This window comes from Arachis ipaensis, chromosome B6 (genome assembly GCF_059453495.1).
Source record: "Arachis ipaensis isolate K30076 ecotype BB chromosome B6, ASM5945349v1, whole genome shotgun sequence".
Classification (NCBI taxonomy): Eukaryota; Viridiplantae; Streptophyta; class Magnoliopsida; order Fabales; family Fabaceae; genus Arachis; species Arachis ipaensis.
The window spans coordinates 135473030-135492372 of record NC_142441.1 but is presented as its reverse complement, the minus strand read 5'-3'; the positions used below and the strand labels follow the sequence as shown (position 1 = coordinate 135492372).

Sequence of the window (19343 nt, the reverse complement as noted above, 5' to 3'; positions counted from 1 at the left end):
AATGAAGTCTGGACTGGGAACTTGTAAAACTTGTAGGGCCTTTTTGCTTGTATGTGTAGCAGGCCCGATTTTTTTATTAATCCAACTTACAAATTTTGAATAATTAATTCTAGCAATAAATTCTAACAATTATTTAATTTAGTATAAAAGATATTATATTAATAGTAAATAAAAATTATTTGTAATTATATTATATGTAATATTTTAATGTAGTTATTAAAAAAGAAATTAAAATTATTATTTTTGTTGTTCATCAATCTTATTTTTTTATATGAAACTGATTTGTTATATATTTTTGTTGTTACATATTTGATAGTTTTATAATGATGATTTTTTTAAATATTTTTTTTACGTTCAATTAAAATTATAAAATATTAATTAAATTATTATTTATTAATTTTTTAATAATTTAAATTACTTGAATTAAATAAATTAATTGTATAATTTTTTATTCAACTATGCTACGTGTATAAAAAAATTAGTCACTAAATTAGCCATCATATAGAATACATACATGTCATAATATAAAATACATATTAAAAATAAGGTGTTTGCTATGGTATGATAAATTCATACGTATCGATACGTTTAAAATATAGACAAATAACTATAAGACATGTGGAATTTATTTTCCACGTCAGCATTTAATTTTTTCTTTTTTAAATATATAGTATATCACCACTTTTACTAAAACACCCTTTTAATTAAATAAAAAAAACATTTATTTATTTAATTTTATAAAAAGACTTAAACATCCTTCCTTTATTTGATTAGACAAAAATACTCTTTTAAATTAATCAAATTTTAGAATTCAATTAATCCTAATTTTATAGTTTCAAATAATTGAAACAACAAAACAAAAACATATTAAAAAAACAAAAAACCAAAATTGTTCTTCATCTGAGTTCAGAAACCTTTTCGTTCACCCCTCTGAAGATTTTAGTCTTCTTCATCTTCTTCTCTCCTCTTCCTATCCTCTCTTTCTCTCTCTCTCTCTGCTCCTCGATCTCTCTCATTTGTCTCTGCGTCGCACGCAAGACGCCATCGTTTTGCTGGGATGCCCTAGCCAATTACCCAACCCAGCAACCTTAGCTCCACACAACGGCTAAACGCGAACCCATCCCTCCCATCACCCTCGAGCTCCTCCTTCCTCTTTTCGTCATTGATCTCACTCCCTTACCTCCGTCCATCTCCCGCCGCCGTCGCCGAAACGAGCTTCGAAGCCACCGTCATTATCGTGTAGCTCTATTCCACCATCGTGCAGCTACTGTTTCAGCTTTGAAAGCACCGTCGCGCAGCTCGGTTCCATCATCGCCGGGCTCGCCTCCTTTTTCCGTCGAGCAGCTCTGTTCCATCGTCGCCGGCGCTATCTCTGTTCCACCTGTCATCCCTTCGGTCGTGCCCTTGTCCCCTTCTTGCTCAGGATCTGCTCTGCTCTGTTCTAGGGCTTATAGCTTCTAGGTAATTTTTTATAACAATTATTGAATAATTGTTGTTAGTTAATATGTGAACTTGTTATGGGTTGAATAAGTGTTAATTAATCTGTCAATCTTACTGTTTTTACTGTGAATTACTCCATTATTAATGATTTTGATAATTCATCGAAGAAGGCTGTGTTTGATGAGGATGAGGAAGATAAATACAAGGAAAGGAATCCGGAAAATAGTTTGAAGAGAAAAGAGAGTGGCAGTGGAAGAAAGTCAATCTCGGAAGAATTGATAAGGGAAGAGGAGAAGAAAAAGGAGAAAATCAACAGGAAGGACTATTGGTTGCATGAGGGAATCATTGTTAAGGTTATGAGTAAGGCCTTGGCAGAGAAGGGGTATGGAGTATTTCTTTAACCATGGAGTAATATGGAGAGATATGGAGAGATAAAAGACGTATTTTTGGATGGTGCAAAAGGAGAAGGGGAGAAGGACATGGAGTATTTCTTTCACACTTGGTTCTCTCTCATTCACCAGCATCAGCCCGCCGCCATTATATTTTCTGATGCTGGTCCTGACACTAGGTGGGTTGGGAATGAACTTGGTCTTGGTGCCTCTACTTGTTAGTCTATTTACAACTGCACTCTCACTCCAATTGGTGGCATTTACAATGATCCTCGGTGGGTTACTTAATTAAGCTCTATGCTTTGTTATGCCTTGTCTCAGATTGTTCAATGTTTTCTTTGTTTCTAACAGATATGCGGCCGAGGGAGATCCGGCTGGTCATGAGTGGGTACCTACCTTCTGTGATGTCACAATCAGACCTGGTTAGTTTTGGCATCCTTCAGAACTTCCAAAGTCTGCAATCAATCTGCTTGAAATATACTATAAGTCGGTTGGTCGAAATTGTCACTTGCTACTCAATGTGCCTCCAAACTCATCGGGTCTCATTTCACCCGAGGATATCCAAGTTCTTCAAGAGTTCACTGAACTCAGAAGATCCATATTCTCCAATAATTTCGATATAAATGAGCTTCTTCAAGCCAGCAGCACGCGAGGAGAAGGAGGAGGAGGAGGAGGAGGAACTTGTGATTCACAGTTTAGTCCCTACAATGTTCTGAAAGAAGGCATATACACTTATTGGGCTCTAGAGGAGTATCAATCAAGGTGGATATTGTACATAGATCTTCAAGAACTAGTATCCTTTAATGTTCTGCAACTACAAGAGCCTATTCAAATGGGACAAAGAGTGAGCGAGTTTCACCTCGAGGAATTGCAACAAGACGGTTTATGGAAGATAGTTACAAATGGCACCACAATTGGATATCAGAGGCTTTTGCTGTTTCCAAAAGTAAAATCTCAGCATTTGAAGCTTGTTATTGACAAGTCTAGAGCTGATCCACTAATATCATACTTTGGGATCTACATGGATCCAGTTACCATTTGGATCAGCATATATGATGATACAGTATTAACAAGCCATTTCAATGCCACTCAAGTTATTCATATTATCACACAAGACAACTTTCATACTGCTACTTCAACAGCTACAATGTAAACTTGCTCAGTTATTTTTCTTGTAGTTGTATGTTACATGGAAATAGAAGAAAATTTTTTGCTCATTTATGTATGTGTGAATTGGTATCTGTTTTTCTCCCCATGTATTTTGTAGAATCTTGTAGAGGACTCGTCTCTCAATAAGGAGAGCAGTAATCTGTGCAAATTGCTGTGTAATTTACTTTCATAGTATCAAGAACAAATCTTCCAAGTTCCAATGGTCATTAACTTGCACGCATTGGCCTTCAAAATTCCTAAGATAATTTTTTTTTGTTGACATGTTTATTAATAAATCAAAGAAATTAATAAGTTCACCAATATGTATAAACTAAAACTTCAGTAAATTTAAAAATGAACTAAGTGCAAAGCTCATTCTTTCACTTGTTCTATTTTAATTTGCTCATATCATAATATCCTTTTTAATTGGATTTTATTTATTTGTTCATTATTTTCTTAGTAGATTGGAACTTTAAAAGGGTTGATAGAGATATTCGTTGTTATATAGCTGCTTAATCTATATATTTTTTATGTGCTTTCAGGGACTGCAAACTTGTTTAGTGGCTCTTTTTATCATGGTTAGTTTATTTTCTCCTTATTTCCTATATAGTTTTTTTTAATGACCATTTGCCATCAAAGACATACTGAATGAAGGTGTTTAGTTGGGACCTTTTTTGATGAATCATTCGCAAACATTTCTTTCGTTATAAATTTATGGTTGACTTGTTATGTTATAAGTCTTGTGCCTTTTATTATCAACATCTATAAAAAGAAGCATGAAGTCCTTTATATGAAAAGCTAAGGAACTTAATTTCAAAGAACCATATATTGAATTTAATGTAGCTACTGGTGAATATTGCTCAAACATGAATATTACATTATTTTCGTGCAAGGCCTTTTTTCTTTTTGCTTTAATGCTATCTTGGATAAATTGATGTTATTAGAGAAGATATTACTTCAGCTCAAGGCTTCTAGCAGTGCAGAGTGCATGGTTTATTCTATTGGAACTTGGAATTGACAGTAAAATATTTATAGTTTCAGATGGTTTCAACATGCTGCACAAACATTTGTGAAAATTCCCTTCTTTGGAGCGGTCTCATATCTGACATTTGCCGTTACCCCCTTTTGCATAGTGTTTGCTGTGATATGGGCAGTTTATCATCGTGTTTCGTTTGCTTGGATCGGTCAAGACATTCTTGTAAGATTAACTTACTGCTTTCACCCCCTTTTTGATCATACCAATATCTTCTACTGTTTATTATATGGCCTGAGCTACCTATCATATCTTAGTAAAACTATAAAATGTTCATGAACTATAATAGAATCTGTTACTTCTCATATGAGTGTAATATGATACTCATTGCATTTATTTTGAGAATGTTCTTGGTCACTGAGATAGGATATAGCCACTACTAGTTTTTGTGTCCATGTTACTTGTAGTTTCAGGTTCATGTTGATGTTGTCTATTTTCTCTTATCATGTTTTATTTTTCATGATATTAGTTCTCTGTTAATGTTTGATTCAAATAGAAATTGATTTTCTGCTGTTATGAGTTCTTATTAGTTTTGCACTTCCTTTTTTAAGCCTAAAGCTTCGAATTAAACTTTCAAGATAGAAATGAGTGAATTGATCAAATATTTACCTCTTCAGCCGCCTTCCTGTCATGCAGGGTATCACACTGATAATTACAGTTCTTCAGATTGTACGGATACCAAATCTCAAGGTAACAATTCGTTGTCAAATTCTTCATTATCTATGATATTATATTGTTGGCTGTTTTTTTGGGATACTACTGAACTATTAACATACCACTTTTCTTCTTTTCCTCCTTGTCTCTATATCAGGTTGGAACTGTTCTTCTCAGCTGCGCCTTCCTATACGACATCTTTTGGGTGTTCGTTTCTAAACGGTGGTTCCATGAGAGCGTCATGATAGTGGTGAGTGTTCTAAAGAAATGCTTTCCCTTTCTTTACAAAGCTCGAGTTCGCTCTAAAGAAATGCTTTCCCTTTCTTTACAAAGCTCGAGTTCGCTCGCAAAAATTATTCTTATCTCTACTTTAAATTATTGCAACATATTTTATTCTATACAGGTAGCTCGAGGTGATAAGAGTGGAGAAGATGGTATCCCAATGCTGCTAAAGATACCATGTTTGTTCGATCCTTCGGGTGTGATGAGCGGATAATTTATACGCTTTTTGACATTGTTTTTAGTATGTTTCTAGTAGAATCTAGTTACTTTTAGGGATGTTTTCATTAGTTTTTATGTTAAATTCACATTTCTGGACTTTACTATGAGTTTGTGTGTTTTTCTGTGATTTCAGGTATTTTCTGGCTGAAATTGAGGGACTTGAGCAGAAATCAGATTCAGAGGTTGAAAAAGGACTGCTGATGCTGTTGGATTCTGACCTCCCTGCACTCAAAGTGGATTTTCTGGAGCTACAGAACTCGAAATGGCGCGATTCCAATTGCGTTGGAAAGTAGACATCCAGGGCTTTCCAGCAATATATAATAGTCTATACTTTGGCCAAGAATTGATGATGTAAACTGGCGTTCAACGCCAGCCTTCTGCCCAAATCTGGCGTCCAGCGCCAGAAAAGGATCCAAAACCAGAGTTGAACGCCCAAACTGGCACAGAAACTGGCGTTCAACTCCACAAATGGCCTCTGCACGTGCTACACTTAAGCTCAGCCCAAACACACACCAAGTGGGCCCCGAAAGTGGATTTATACATCAATTACTTACTCATGTAAACCATAGTGACTAGTTTATTATAAATAGGACCCTTTACTATTGTATTAGACATCTTTTGATCATCTTAGGATCTTTGGATTATCTTTGGATTACCTTATGATCCTTTGATCACGTTTTAGGGGGCTGGCCATCTCGGCCATGCCTGGACCTTCACTTATGTATTTTTAACGGTAGAGTTTTTACACTCCATAGATTAAGGTGTGGAGCTCTGCTGTTCCTCAAAGATTAATGCAAAGTACTTCTGTTTTCTATTCAATTCATCTTATTTCGCTTCTAAGATATCCATTCGCACCCAAGAACGTGATGAAGGTGATGATTATGTGTGACGCTCATCATCCTTCTCCCTTATGAACGCGTGCCTGACAAACACTTCTGTTCTACATGAATTAAGCTAGAATGAATATCTCTTAGATCTCCTAACCAGAATCTTCGTGGCGTAAGCTAGAATGATGGCGGCATTCAAGAGAATCCGGAAGGTCTAAACCTTGTCTGTGGTATTCTGAGTAGGATTCAATGATTGAATGACTGTGACGAGCTTCAAACTCGCGATTGCAGGGCGTTAGTGACAGACGCAAAAGGATAGTAAATCCTATTCCAGCATGATCGAGAACCGACAGATGAATAGCTGTGCCGTGACAGGGTGCGTGAGCATATTATTCACTGAGAAGATAAGATGAAGCCATTGACAAGGGTGATGCCTCCAGACGATTAGCCGTGCCGTGACAGGGCATTGGATCATTTTCCCGTGAGATGACCGAAAGTAGCCGTTGACAGTGGTGATGTATCACATAAAGCCAGCCATGGAAAAGAGTAAGACTGATTGGATGAAGATAGCAGGAAAGCAGAGGTTCAGAGGAACGAAAAGCATCTCCATTCGCTTATCTGAAATTCCTGCCAATGAATCTACATAAGTATCTCTATCCCTTTTATTGTTTATTTTAATCTAATAAAGTATCATGTTTAAATCCGCCTGACTGAGATTTGCAAGGTGACTATAGCTTGCTTCATACCAACAATCTCCGTGGGATTCGACCCTTACTCACGTAAGGTATTACTTGGACGACCCAGTGCACTTGCTGGTTAGTTGTATCGAAGTTGTGACAATTATGAATTAAGATCAGAGCACCAAGCTTTGGAGCCATTACCAGGATTTGTTCGAGCCTGGAGATCACAATTTCGTGCACCAGGGTGGTTACATCATCATTGGTTTTGGGGACATTATCTTACCAGGGCTTCTAGTAGTATTTTCACTAAGGTATAATCGGAATTCATTGATAGATAACATAATATGCTCTATAAGTTAATAGATTGAGACTTCAGAGAATATTTAGTATTATATTTTACAGTTAATGGATGATTATTCTATTGATATCTTTATAGGTATGATTGGTTGGCAAAGAAGAGCCTTCGCGCTGGGTACTTCTTGTGGGCAATGACTGCCTATGGCTTACGTATATGCTTGATCTGATGCTAGCTCATTGATAAGATCTTTCAACAGAGACAGTAACATACCTAAAATATCTTTGGACCTAGTTAAATCAGTGGTATTTGGATCATTACGTAGTAATGAAAACTGTTTGAAGTTGAATATTATTTCTGTTGCAATGTATTAAGACACAATAAGTTGATATGTGCAGTATTGTAATCTATAATTTATAAGTGAGGTATATTAATAATTATGCAATTTCTTAACACCTTGATTTAGTTAGATCAAGAACTACATTTGTCTTCCTTTTGTTCTTATCTTGGCATGCAGAGATGATTTTACATAATCCTTGACTTTCGGTCGATTTGGTCCGCAGGTCTCCTCATCACATACGTGGCATTGAACTTGATGGATAGACATGGCCAACCAGCTTTGCTTTATATAGTCCCCCTCACACTTGGTAAGTAAAATTATTTGTTTCAGTCGGTTATTAACATTCAAGTACAAATGCTCATTATATCAAGCAGGTATATGATGGTTACTTTGCTTATTTCCCTTGTTTGGATTTACAGTAAGAAAATAGTTAAATACTTGAATTCGTCGCAGAATGGACCGGTATTGCTGCTGTGCAAGTACCAAATTCATGTGGACAAATAAGTGAAATGCTTTTATAGTAGTACAGTTCTAGATAGACCACAATAATGTGGACTGGTCCATGTATCTGACATTTAGTTAGGTAACTGTTCCGAGGGTTACCTGAAACGGGAGGTCGATCTCGGAAGAGATCGCCTGTACTGGTCGGAGATGACGTGTCCGGCTGGCTGATGGCGGCCGGGGCTGTTGTGTCCGACTTGTTGGATTGCACTGCTGATCCTTGGCCACCGGAGGGTGGGGGGTACCTGCAAGAGACTCCGATGCTTAAGTTAGCACGGGTATTAAGCAGGTTTTTAGTAGAATCAGAGTATGAGTTATACCTGGGTGTTCCAGTGTATTTATAATAGTTGTAGAGTGACCTTTCTAGATAAGATAAGTTAGTTATCTTATCTTATCTTTATCTTTGAGTTGAGGTCAGCTTATCTTCAAGGGAACCGCCCTTATCTCTATGGGCTTGGACGACCTTTGGATTTGGGTCGTGTTCCTCTACTTGGGCCCTTTATGGGCTTTCCTGTCGATTTGGCCGAGTTCTTTAAGAAGAAGTCGGTCCGCTTGACCTGAAGAGGTCGGTCGCTTTGTCGTTAATCATCCCAGGTCGGATAGCTCGACCCAGGGTATGAACAGTGCCCCTGCTTGAGCTCGGTCTTCTTTGTCGAGGTTGAGTCCTTAACTTCAGTTTTTTGCGAAACCGAACTCAAGCATTTTGTCGACTTCTTTTTGTAGCAGCTTTTGAATGTAGAACATTTTTCCTCTATAAGCGCGCGCTTTTGAATGTAAGCGGTTTTAATATCCGCATTTAATTGGCATTTAATTGCCCCGTTTCCCCTAACTTCTCTATTTTTGAATTTTGCATTTCAAGAAACGGTTTCTCTCCTTCGCCCTTTTCGTAACTTCTTCGCACTTATTCATTTTCTGCTTTTCACCCACATTTCAATTTTCTTGCGACATCGCTTGGTGATTTTTCTGAAGCTTCTGTTTTCGCCTGGCATTTTTGTAGTTTCGCATTTCTTTCTGTGGTACTACTTTTGTTCGTGCTTCTTTGCTCGTGAGAGGGAAATTCCCGATTTTGTCTTCCATCTTCAATTTCCCTGAAGTTTGCTACTTTTTCCAGGTTGGTACTATCTTTCTTGCTTCTTTCATAGCTTCGTCTTCAGTTTTTTAGTGAAGCTTTGATTTTGCATGTTGGAAAGTTTGAATCTTTTTCGTGGTCTTGTATTCGCTTGTTACTGTAATGTGTTTTTTCCTGACTTTTCTTTTACGCATTCTCTTGGCATTTCAGTCGAGGCTTTCTAGGGTTTTATTGTTGCTTCTAGTTGTTTTTTTTTTGTCTGATATCGATAGAGAATCTGCCTCTGTTTCTTGCTTTGTTTGGAGATTTCTTTTTTATTCTGACAAAGTTTTGCACCTTTTGATGATTTCTATTTGGCGTGTTCGGTGTTAGTGCTTGCTCTTTGCTGATGATTTTTTTGCTTGATTTCGAAAAAGTTTGCGCCTTTGCTATTTTTTCGCTGATAAACTGTAGGAAGGTGGATATTTGTTTTCTAGATTTTATTTTGATGAGCGCCGGGATGTCGGTTGTAGAAATAACTTAAAGACCTTGCTTTGTTTACTGCCTCCAAGGGATGCCCCAAGACCTTTGTCTTAAGTCTTGGGGTTTTCCCTTTTCATTTATCCGTCCGTCGAGATGTTTTGCCCTTTGTCCGAGATGTTTTTGAGTAATCCATTCTTCTTTTCTTTTGTAGGATTTAGTTGACCTCATGTCTTTCCGAAATAACGTTGTAGAGATGGCTTCCCAGGTTCCCACGGGTATGGCCGATTGGGTGGACTCCATGGTTCTCATGTGTGTCTCGCTGGTTGATTCTGAATTTTGTGCTCAGCTTAGGCAGTTTCACAGTGTCTGTAGTAATTCTGGTGATGATAAGAACTATGAACTTGTCCCTCCCTCTTCTGACGAGAGAGTCTACTTTTCAACTCGGGTTGTTGATGGTCGCCCTTTCTTTTATGCTTATGATTTTTTCTTTGGTCAGCTGGGTATCACCCTTCCTTTTACCAAATTTGAAACCGACCTATTATGGTCTTGTAATGTTGCCCCTTCTCAACTTCACCCCAATTCCTGGGGTTTCATTAAAATTTTCCAATTGCTGTAAAATGGCTTTGGTATTCCTGCTTCCCAGTCTCTCTTTTTCTATCTGTTTGTCTTGACTAAGCCCGGTGTGGTAAAAAAGAAATCAGCTTGGGTCTCCTTTCGTTCTACCCAGGGAAAGAAGGTTTTCTCCATGTTTGACGAGTCATTCAGTGATTTTAAAAACTACTTTTTCAAGGTCCGAGCTGTTGAAGGAGCTCGGCCCTTTTTTCTGGATGAAAATGACGAACTTGCTTTTCCCTTGGAATGGCAAAAAGATGTGAGGGTCTCCAGGTATTCATGGGAGATGTTGGATGATGCTGAGCGAGCCTTTGTGACTATCCTGGAAGAACGCTGGGGTCAAGCTCCCCATCTCGACACAAAGAAATTTCTAACCAATCCTTCTCTTCTTCAAACTGAACTTGGTATCTTTGCGTATTCTTTATTATCCGTGTATGTTGCTTGTAGCTGTCTTTCCGACTTGTCTGAATCGATATAACTGATTTTCTGTTTTATTTGCAGAGGCAATGAAGAATAGTGAATACATGAAAGTTTTTAAGAGGGCGCAGAGGGCAACTGCTGCCAGAAATGTTGCTGCCAAGGCTGCTGGGGAGGGATCCTCCCAAGTGCGCAAGAAGCCATCAGTGCAGAGTTCCGCCGGGGTGAAGAAAGTGATCGCTACACCCCGAGTTCGTTTGGCAGATCCTCATGTTACCTCTGCTGCTCCTTCCGTTGCTCCTCCCAATAAAAAACAAAAGACTGCTGAACCCTTTGACCTCGATGCTCCTGCTTTTAATGCTATTGAATTCGTGGATCAACAAATCGGTTCCTACGGTGCTCTCTCCATGGATGATGTGTCTATCCTCCATCACTTGGAATTTATGGCCCGAAATCATGTGAAGATGGCGTATATGTCGGCTGCCATATATCGGACTGCTCAGAATCTCCCTCTCCACGCTACTAAAGCATTTATGGAGGAGGCGAAACAAGAGTTTGATCGGATGAAGGAGTTAAAGGAGGAGCTTGAGACGAAGGTAGCCAAGTTGGAGAAGGACTTGAAGAATGAGGAGGCGAGTTCTCAGTCGTTGGCGGCTTCTTTGAGGTTGGCTGAGGACGCAGTCCTGATGCACAAGGAGAGTTACCTTTCATCTTATCGGGAGGTGATGCGCCTGAGGGGGGAGCTTGACAGTGTTCGGGAAGATTATACTGAGCTCCAAAGTCATCTCGTTGGCAGCGTGACTGCTGCTTATGAGAACTTGAGGGAGCAAGTTCAGGTCATTGCTCCCGAAGCCGACCTCACCCTTTTTAGCCTGGATAATGTAGTCAGGGATGGCAAGATTGTCCCTGATGATGAGGGTGATGATGATGATGTTGTTCCTCCCCCTGTGTCCTCTACCAAAGTACCGACCTCTTCGGTTCCTTCTGCTGTGCCCGACTCGGATTGTCAGATCCTGAATCGGGAGGATGGAACTGTGGATGCTGTGCCGATTCAGACTCGCCCTCCTTCTCCTTGTCCTGATACTGCCGAGAAGGCTCCCGATGCTTGTTGATCTCTTCTTGAAAATTTGTGTAGTTGGCCCGGCTTGTGGGCTCGTTTAGAACTTTTTTATTTATTTGCTGATGCTTCCTAGTTGCTTGTCTAGCAACTTTTTATTTTGAAAAACAAAAGGTAACTTGTTATCTCTTTGTGGTAGGTTTTGGTGGCCTTCGAGGCTATATAACTTTATAGAGTAGAAGCAGTTGTTTGACTTGGCATCTTTTTTGTTTTTCTATTGATGTTCGAAATCATGCTGCTCGACCTCCTTGGGTTACTTTGCTTTATTTGCTTGTATCTTGGATCTTTTGAGGCTGTGATTGTATAGGTCCAACTTGTTACTCGGTTTTCTGTGTTTGTGACCGATTCCTTTGCGTTGGTCCCCTTCTAAGTTATTTTCGTAGTCCTCTTTTTTTGGATCTTGGTCAGATCTCTTTCAGGGACTATTTTGATAACTTTTTAGTAGTAGGGGTCCGACTTGGTTATATCAGTCTCCTTTAAGTTATTTTTTGTAGTCCTCTTTCTTGGATCTTTGTCAGATCTCTTTCAGGGACTATTTTGATAACTTTTTAGTAGTAGGAGTCCGACTTGGTTATATCGGTCTCTTTTAAGTTATTTTTTGTAGTCCTCTTTCTTGGATCTTTGTCAGATCTCTTTCAGGGACTATTTTGATAACTTTTTAGTAGTAGGAGTCCGACTTGGTTATATCGGTCTCTTTTAAGTTATTTTTTGTAGTCCTCTTTCTTGGATCTTTGTCAGATCTCTTTCAGGGACTATTTTGATAACTTTTTAGTGGTAGGAGTCCGAGTTGGTTATATCGGTCTCCTTTAAGTTATTTTCGTAGTCCTCTTTCTTGGATCTTTGTCAGATCTCTTTCAGGGACTATTTTGATAACTTTTTAGTAGTAGGAGTCTGACTTGGTTATATCGGTCTCCTTTAAGTTATTTTTTGCAGTCCTCTTTCTTGGATCTTTGTCAGATCTCTTTCAGGGACTACTTTGATAACTTTTCGTTTTGGGCTGACTTTGTTATGTCGGGCCCTTCTAAGTTAAAGTAATCCTCTTTAATAGGGTTGGCCAGACCTCTTTCCAGGGTTTACTTATAGTTTGACTTGGTTCGACCTCTTAATGTTCGACCAGTCTTTAAGTTATTATTTTAGCGATCCGTAAGACCTCGTCAGGTTCTTTTTTAGATCACTTTCGATAACTTCTTACATTATTCTGTGTTTATCTTTGCCGATTTGTAGAAAGTGGTTGTCATCTCTAGATCGCCCTTTGGGTGAATCGCGTTTTCACCTTTATTGGACGGTTGCCTTTATCGTGATCGTGCAGTGAAATTCTTTTTCACTTTCTGCCGATCTGTTGCTTTATAATCGGACGATGAATGCTTCAGATTAATGCGTCTTGAAATCTTTGTAGAATATCTAAAATATATTTTATTTAAAGGAAAAGTGCAGATAGATACATATGGGATTGTCTGAGTCTCAACTTGGTGCCTCATTAAAAAACCTTTTCAGGAAAAAGAGTGCATCCAATGATGAGATCTTTTATCTCTTCTTAACTGTAGTACCTTCTTAGGTTGCAAGCGTGCCACGACCTGGGAAGCTCTCATCCATCGAGCTCAGACAGTCTGTAGTAGCCCTTTCCGAGTACTTCTACAACTCGGTAGGGTCCTTTCCAGTTTGCTGCCAGCTTTCCTTCTCCTGGTCAAGTTGTTCCGATATCATTTCGGATTAGGATGAGATCATTCTCTGCAAAACTTCTCGGCACTACCTTTTGATTATATCTGGAAGCCATTCGGCGCTTTAGAGCTTCTTCCCTGATCCGAGCTCTTTCCTGGAGTTCGGGTAACAAGTCGAGCTCTTCTCTCTGAAGTTGGGAGTTTTCTCCCTCATTGTAGTGAACTACTCTGGGCGACCCTTCCTCAATTTCTACTGGAATCATCGCCTCTATTCCGTATGCTAATCGGAAGGGGGATTCCTTCGTGGTGGAATGTGGCGTTGTTCGATATGCCCATAGGACCTGTGGAAGCTCTTCTGCCCAGGCTCCCTTTGCACCTTGTAATCTCCATTGTAATCCGGCCAGTATGACTTTGTTAGCAGCTTCAGCCTGTCCGTTGGCTTGTGGATGTTCAACGGAGGTGTATTGGTGCTTTATATTCAAATTGGCTACTAGTTTTCTGAAGCCTGCATCTGTGAATTGAGTGCCATTGTCTGTGGTTATTGAATATGGAACCCCGAACCTTGTAACAATGTTTCTATATAAGAATTTCCGGCTTCTTTGAGCGGTGGCATTGGCTAGGGGCTCTGCCTCGATCCACTTTGTAAAGTAATCTACCCCTACTATGAGAAATTTAACTTGTCCTGATCCCTATGGGAAGGGGCCGAGAAGATCGAGTCCCCATTTTGGAAACGGCCAGGGCGAGGTCACGCTGATGAGCTCTTCTGGCGGGGCGACGTGAAAGTTGGCATGTTTCTGACATGGTGGGCATGTCTTTACAAATTCGGTGGCTTCTTTCTATAGAGTCGGCCAATAAAATCCCGTCCGGAGTACTTTTTTGGCGAGAGCTCGTGCTCCGAGATGATTGCCACAAATACCGCCGTGTATTTCTTCTAGCACTTCCCTTGTGTTGGAGGTCGGCACGCATTTTAGTAAAGGTGTTGAGATTCCTCTTTTGTACAGGATGTTGTTTATGATGGTGTAGTACTGTGCCTCCCTTTTTAATCTCTTTGCCTCCTTTTCTTTTGTAGGGAGTGTCCCTGTTTTGAGGTAGTTGGTTATAGGGGTCATCCATCCTTGGTCCTAACTTGTTATAGTCAGGACTTTTTCCTCTTCCGAGATTGATGGGTTCTGCAGCATTTCCTGGATGAGGCTTCTATTGTTACCCCCTGGTTTGGTGCTGGCTAGTTTTGAGAGTGCATCAGCTCGAGCATTTTGTTCGCGGGGTATGTGGCAGATCTTATACTCTCCGATTTGTCCGAGCTGTTCCTTGGTTTTATCCAAATACTTTTTCATGGTGGGATCTTTGGCTTGGTAGCTCCCTATTATTTGTGATGTAACCACTTGTGAATCGCTGTAAATATTGAGTTTTTGAGCTCCGACCTCTTTAGCCAGCTTTAAACCAGCTAATAATGCTTCATATTCCGCCTGGTTGTTTGAGGCCGGGAACCCGAACTTGAGGGAGAGCTCAACTTGGGTTCATTGGTTGCTTTCTATTATCACGCATGCGCCGCTTCCAGTTTTATTTGAAGAACCATCCACGTAAAGGTTCCATTCTGTGGGGGTTTCTAGGGCATCTGTGAATTCTGCGATAAAGTCGGCCAGATATTGTGATTTGATTGCCGTCCGAGCTTCATATTGGAGATCGAACTCTGACAACTCGACTGCCCATTGTAGAATTCTGCCTGCTAGATCTGTTTTCTGCAATATTCCTTTCATGGGCTGGTTAGTTCGAACCTTAATGGTGTGAGCCTGGATGTACGGGCGGAGTCGTCAAGATGTTAGGATAAGAGTGTAGGCAAATTTTTCTATTTTCTGATAGTTCAGCTCGGATCCCTGTAGTGCCTTGCTAATGAAGTAGACAGGTTGTTGCCCATTTTCGTCTTCTCTGACTAGTGCCCAGGCTATTGCCTGGTTCCCTACTGCGAGATACAATATGAGCGGTTCTCCTTCTCGTGGTCGGGATAGGATAGGTGGCCGTCCTAAGAACTCCTTGAAGTCTTGGAAGGCTTACTCACATTCTGTCGTCCATTCGAACTGTTTTCCCTTTCTTAACGTAGCATAGAAGGGGAGGGATTTTATCGCAGCTCCTGCTAAGAATCGGGATAGGGCGGCTAATCTCCCGTTGAGTTGTTGTACTTCTTTGACACAGGTTGGGCTCTTCATGTTGAGTATGGCTTGACATTTGTCTGGATTTGCTTCAATTCCCCTTTGTGTGAGCATGAAACCTAAGAATTTACCTGCTTCTACTGCGAAGGTGCATTTTGTGGGATTGAGTCGCATGTTGTGCTTCCTTATGGTGTCGAACACTTGAGCCAGGTCGGATAATAATGTATCTTCGCTCTGTGTCTTTATCAACATGTCGTCCACATAAACTTCCATAATTTTTCCGATGTGATCTGAGAAGACTTTATTCATTAGCCTTTGATAAGTAGCTCATGCGTTCTTGAGACTGAAAGGCATCACGATGTAGCAGTAGTTTGCCTTTGGTGTTAAGAATGAGGTCTTTTCTTGATCTGGTGGACACATGGGGATTTGGTTGTATCCCGAATATGTGTCCATAAATGAGAGGTATCTGTATCTGGAGGAAGCATCTACCAGAGCGTCGATGCTTGGGAGTAGGTATGGATCTTTTGGGCAGGCTTTGTTGAGATCGGTGTAATCGGTGCACATTCGCCACTTCCCATTTGATTTTTCCCAAGACGACATTAGCTAGCCATAGTGGGTACTTGACTTCTCTTATAAATCCTGCCTTCAGTAGTGCTTGTACTTGTTCTTCCACATCTTTGGATCGTTCTGGCCCGAGTTTCCTTCATCTCTGCTGCACCGGCCGAGATCCTGGGTAGACCGCCAACTTGTGGCACATTAGCTTATGGTCTATGCCTGGCATGTCTGCGGCTTTCCATGCGAAGAGATCGACATTATCTCGTAAGAATTGTATCAGTAATTCTTTTGAGTCTCCTCTTAGGATCGTGCCAATATTGGTCGTTTTGTCTGAGGTGTCTCCAATTTGAATCTTCTCTATCTTGCCTTCTGGTTGTGGACGGAGTTCTTCTTGTTGCTGGGCTCCGCCCATTTCAATTGTATGAAACTCTTCTCCTTTGCCTCTGAGGTTTAGGCTTTCGTTATAACAGCGACGTGCCATCTTTTGGTCAGCTTTTATCGTGGCTATCCCTTTCGGAGTTGGGAATTTCATACATAGGTGTGGAGTCGAGACTATTGCGCCGAGTTGGTTGAGTGTTGTCCGACCTATAAGAGCATTGTAAGCTGAACTTACATCGACTACGATGTAATCTATTTTGAGGGTCCTGGATTAGTCCCCTTTTTCAAAGGTTGTATGTAGTGGTATGTATCCTAGTGGTCGAACCGGGGTATCTCCTAACCCGAACAGACTGTTTGGATATGCTTTAAGTTCTTTTGCTTCTAAGTCGAGTTTATCAAAGGCTGTTTTGAATAAGATGTCGGCAGAACTCCCTTGGTCTATTAAGGTGCGGTGTAGGTTGGTGTTTTCCAATATGATGGCGATAACCATGGGATCGTCATGTCCTGTGATGACGCCCGACGCGTCTTCCTTAGTGAATGTTATCGCTGGGATGTTGAGCGCTTCTTCCTCTTCTTCGACATGATATACTTCTTTGAGATATCTTTTGCGAGAGGATTTTGAGATCCCTCCTGCTGCGAATCCGCCATGTATCATGTGGACATGTCTTTCTGGTGTTCGAGGTGATCGTTCTGTTCGTCCGTCATCCTCGTCCCTTCGTCTTTTTCTTTGGTCATCATCTCGGGTAGCCAAAAATCGATCTAATCTTCCTTCTCTCACTAATTTTTCTATGATATTCTTTAAGTCGAAGCACTCGTTGGTGGAGTGCCCTCGAACTCGATGGTATTCACAATATTCCTTCCGGTTTCCCCCTCCCCTTTTGCCTTTGAGTGGTCGTGCTGGGGGGATTTTCTCTGTGTGGCAGACTTCTTTGTATACGTCGACCAGGGATGCCCTGAGAGGGGTGTAATTATGGTACTTTTTGATTTTCTCCCCCTGTCGATCTTCTTTCTTTTTGGATTCCTTGTCTTTATCTCGGTAGGTGTTCCCAGATTTTGAGGTTTCTCCCAACCGAGCGTTTTCTTCCATGTTGATGTATTTTTCTGCTCGCTCCTGTACTTCGTCTAATGAAGTAGGGTACTTTTTTGATATAGATTGGCTAAATGGTCCCTCTCGTAGGCCATTGATGAGTCCCATGATGGCGGCCTCTGTTGGTAAGCTTTGTATGTCCATGCATATTTTGTTGAATCTTTCCATGTAGTTGTGGAGGCTCTCCCGATCTCCTTGCTTGATCCCTAGTAGACTGGGGGCGTGCTTGGCTTTATCTTTCTGGATGGAGAATCGGGCTAGGAACTTTTTGGCCAAGTCGTCGAATTTTGAGATGGACTTTGGAGGTAAGTTGTCGAACCATCGGATTGCTGTCTTCGTGAGAGTTGTTGGGAAAGCTTTGCAGCGAACGGCGTCTGAGGCGTCGGTAAGGTACATTCTGCTTCTGAAATTGCTGAGATGGTGGTTGGGATCTGTGGTACCGTCATATAAAGTCATATCTGGGAGTTTAAAGTCCTTTGGGATTTTGGTTTTCATGATCTCCCTGGTGAATGGATCATGTTCTTTACGTGAGCTTTCCTCAGGAGTGATCCGAGGGGCCTTCGATTTAAGATCGGCTTCTAATTGCTGTAATTTTTCTTCCAACTCTCGACGTCGTCGTACCTCTCTTTGTAGATCCTTTCCGATTTCTCGTTGTTGTTGGGTTTCTTTTTCAAGTTGTTTCAAGCGATCTTGAAGAGCTTCTATTGCTCCCGGTTTAGATGTATTTTTGTCTCCATTGGATTCTGAGGTGTCTTCTAGTGGGGTGTCCGTATTTTTATGCGGCGTTCTATTTTCTAGATCTGAATCGTGGTCGTTGTCACGGTTATCTGCCATGGTGATGGGATGACTTCCAGGTTCCCCAGCAACGGCGCCAATGTTCCGAGGATTACCTGAAACGGGAGGTCGATCTCGGAAGAGGTCGCCTGTACTGGTCGGAGATGACGTGTCCGGCTGGCTGATGGTGGCCGGGGCTGTTGTGTCTGACTTGTTGGATTGCACTGCTGATCCTTGGCCATCGGAGGGTGGGGGGTACCTGCAAGAGACTCCGATGCTTAAGTTAGCACGGGTATTAAGCAGGTTTTTAGTAGAATCAGAGTATGAGTTATACCTGGGTGTTCCAGTGTATTTATAATAGTTGTAGAGTGACCTTTCTAGATAAGATAAGTTAGTTATCTTATCTTATCTTTATCTTTGAGTTGAGGTCAGCTTATCTTCAAGGGAACCGCCCTTATCTCTATAGGCTTGGACGACCTTTGGATTTGGGTCGTGTTCCTCTACTTGGGCCCTTTATGGACTTTCCTGTCGATTTGGCCGAGTTCTTTAAGAAGAAGTCGGTCCGCTTGACCTGAAGAGGTCGGTCGCTTTGTCGTTAATCATCACAGGTCGGATAGCTCAACCCAGGGTATGAACAATAACCAAATTGATTGCTATTGCTTTGTCAACTCGATCGACATAACAAACGGTTACAGCATAGCATGTGACAATCCGGGTCCAGTTTCTAAAACCTAACTTCTTGAATCATAAATGCAGGAACCTTTTTGTCATTGGGAAAGAAGAGAGGTGAACTCAAGATTTTATGGACAAGGGGAGAACCAGAGAGACCTTGCCCTCACATGCAAGAAGAGGATCAACAATCACTTAACCAGCATTGATCCCTCTCATCAGATTTGTATCTTAGGTCTATTAGTACATAGGAGATTGATAACAACTGATAGGAGATTTATGTTACATTTTGTAACTTCTCTTTGTAACAAAAATTACAACCAAAATATATATCATTAGAGATGTCAACCAACTATATACTTAAAAATCATAAAAACAGAGAAAATTTGTCTTTTTACTATTCCATAAAAAAATAGAAAAAAGGTGAAGGTACATGAGAACTAAGAAAAAATTTAAAAAAAAATTAATAAAAGAAGAAAGAAAGTACCTTTTGTTGAAAAAGAAGAATAAAGAGAGAATATTGTTGTTGTGCTAGAAGGTTTTCTTGGATTAGGAATGTTATTAAGAGTGGTGCTTGTTATTTGATGAA

At 40.5% G+C, this 19343-nt stretch overlaps 2 pseudogenes; both read left to right on the top strand.

Moving 5' to 3' along the window:
* Positions 1–1853: 1853 nt before the first annotated feature.
* LOC107648412 (alpha-L-fucosidase 1 pseudogene) lies at positions 1854–2982 on the top strand (annotated as a pseudogene).
* Positions 2983–3053: 71 nt separating this feature from the next.
* On the top strand, positions 3054–19002 carry LOC107648411 (signal peptide peptidase-like 4; annotated as a pseudogene).
* The last annotated feature ends 341 nt before the right edge of the window (positions 19003–19343 follow it).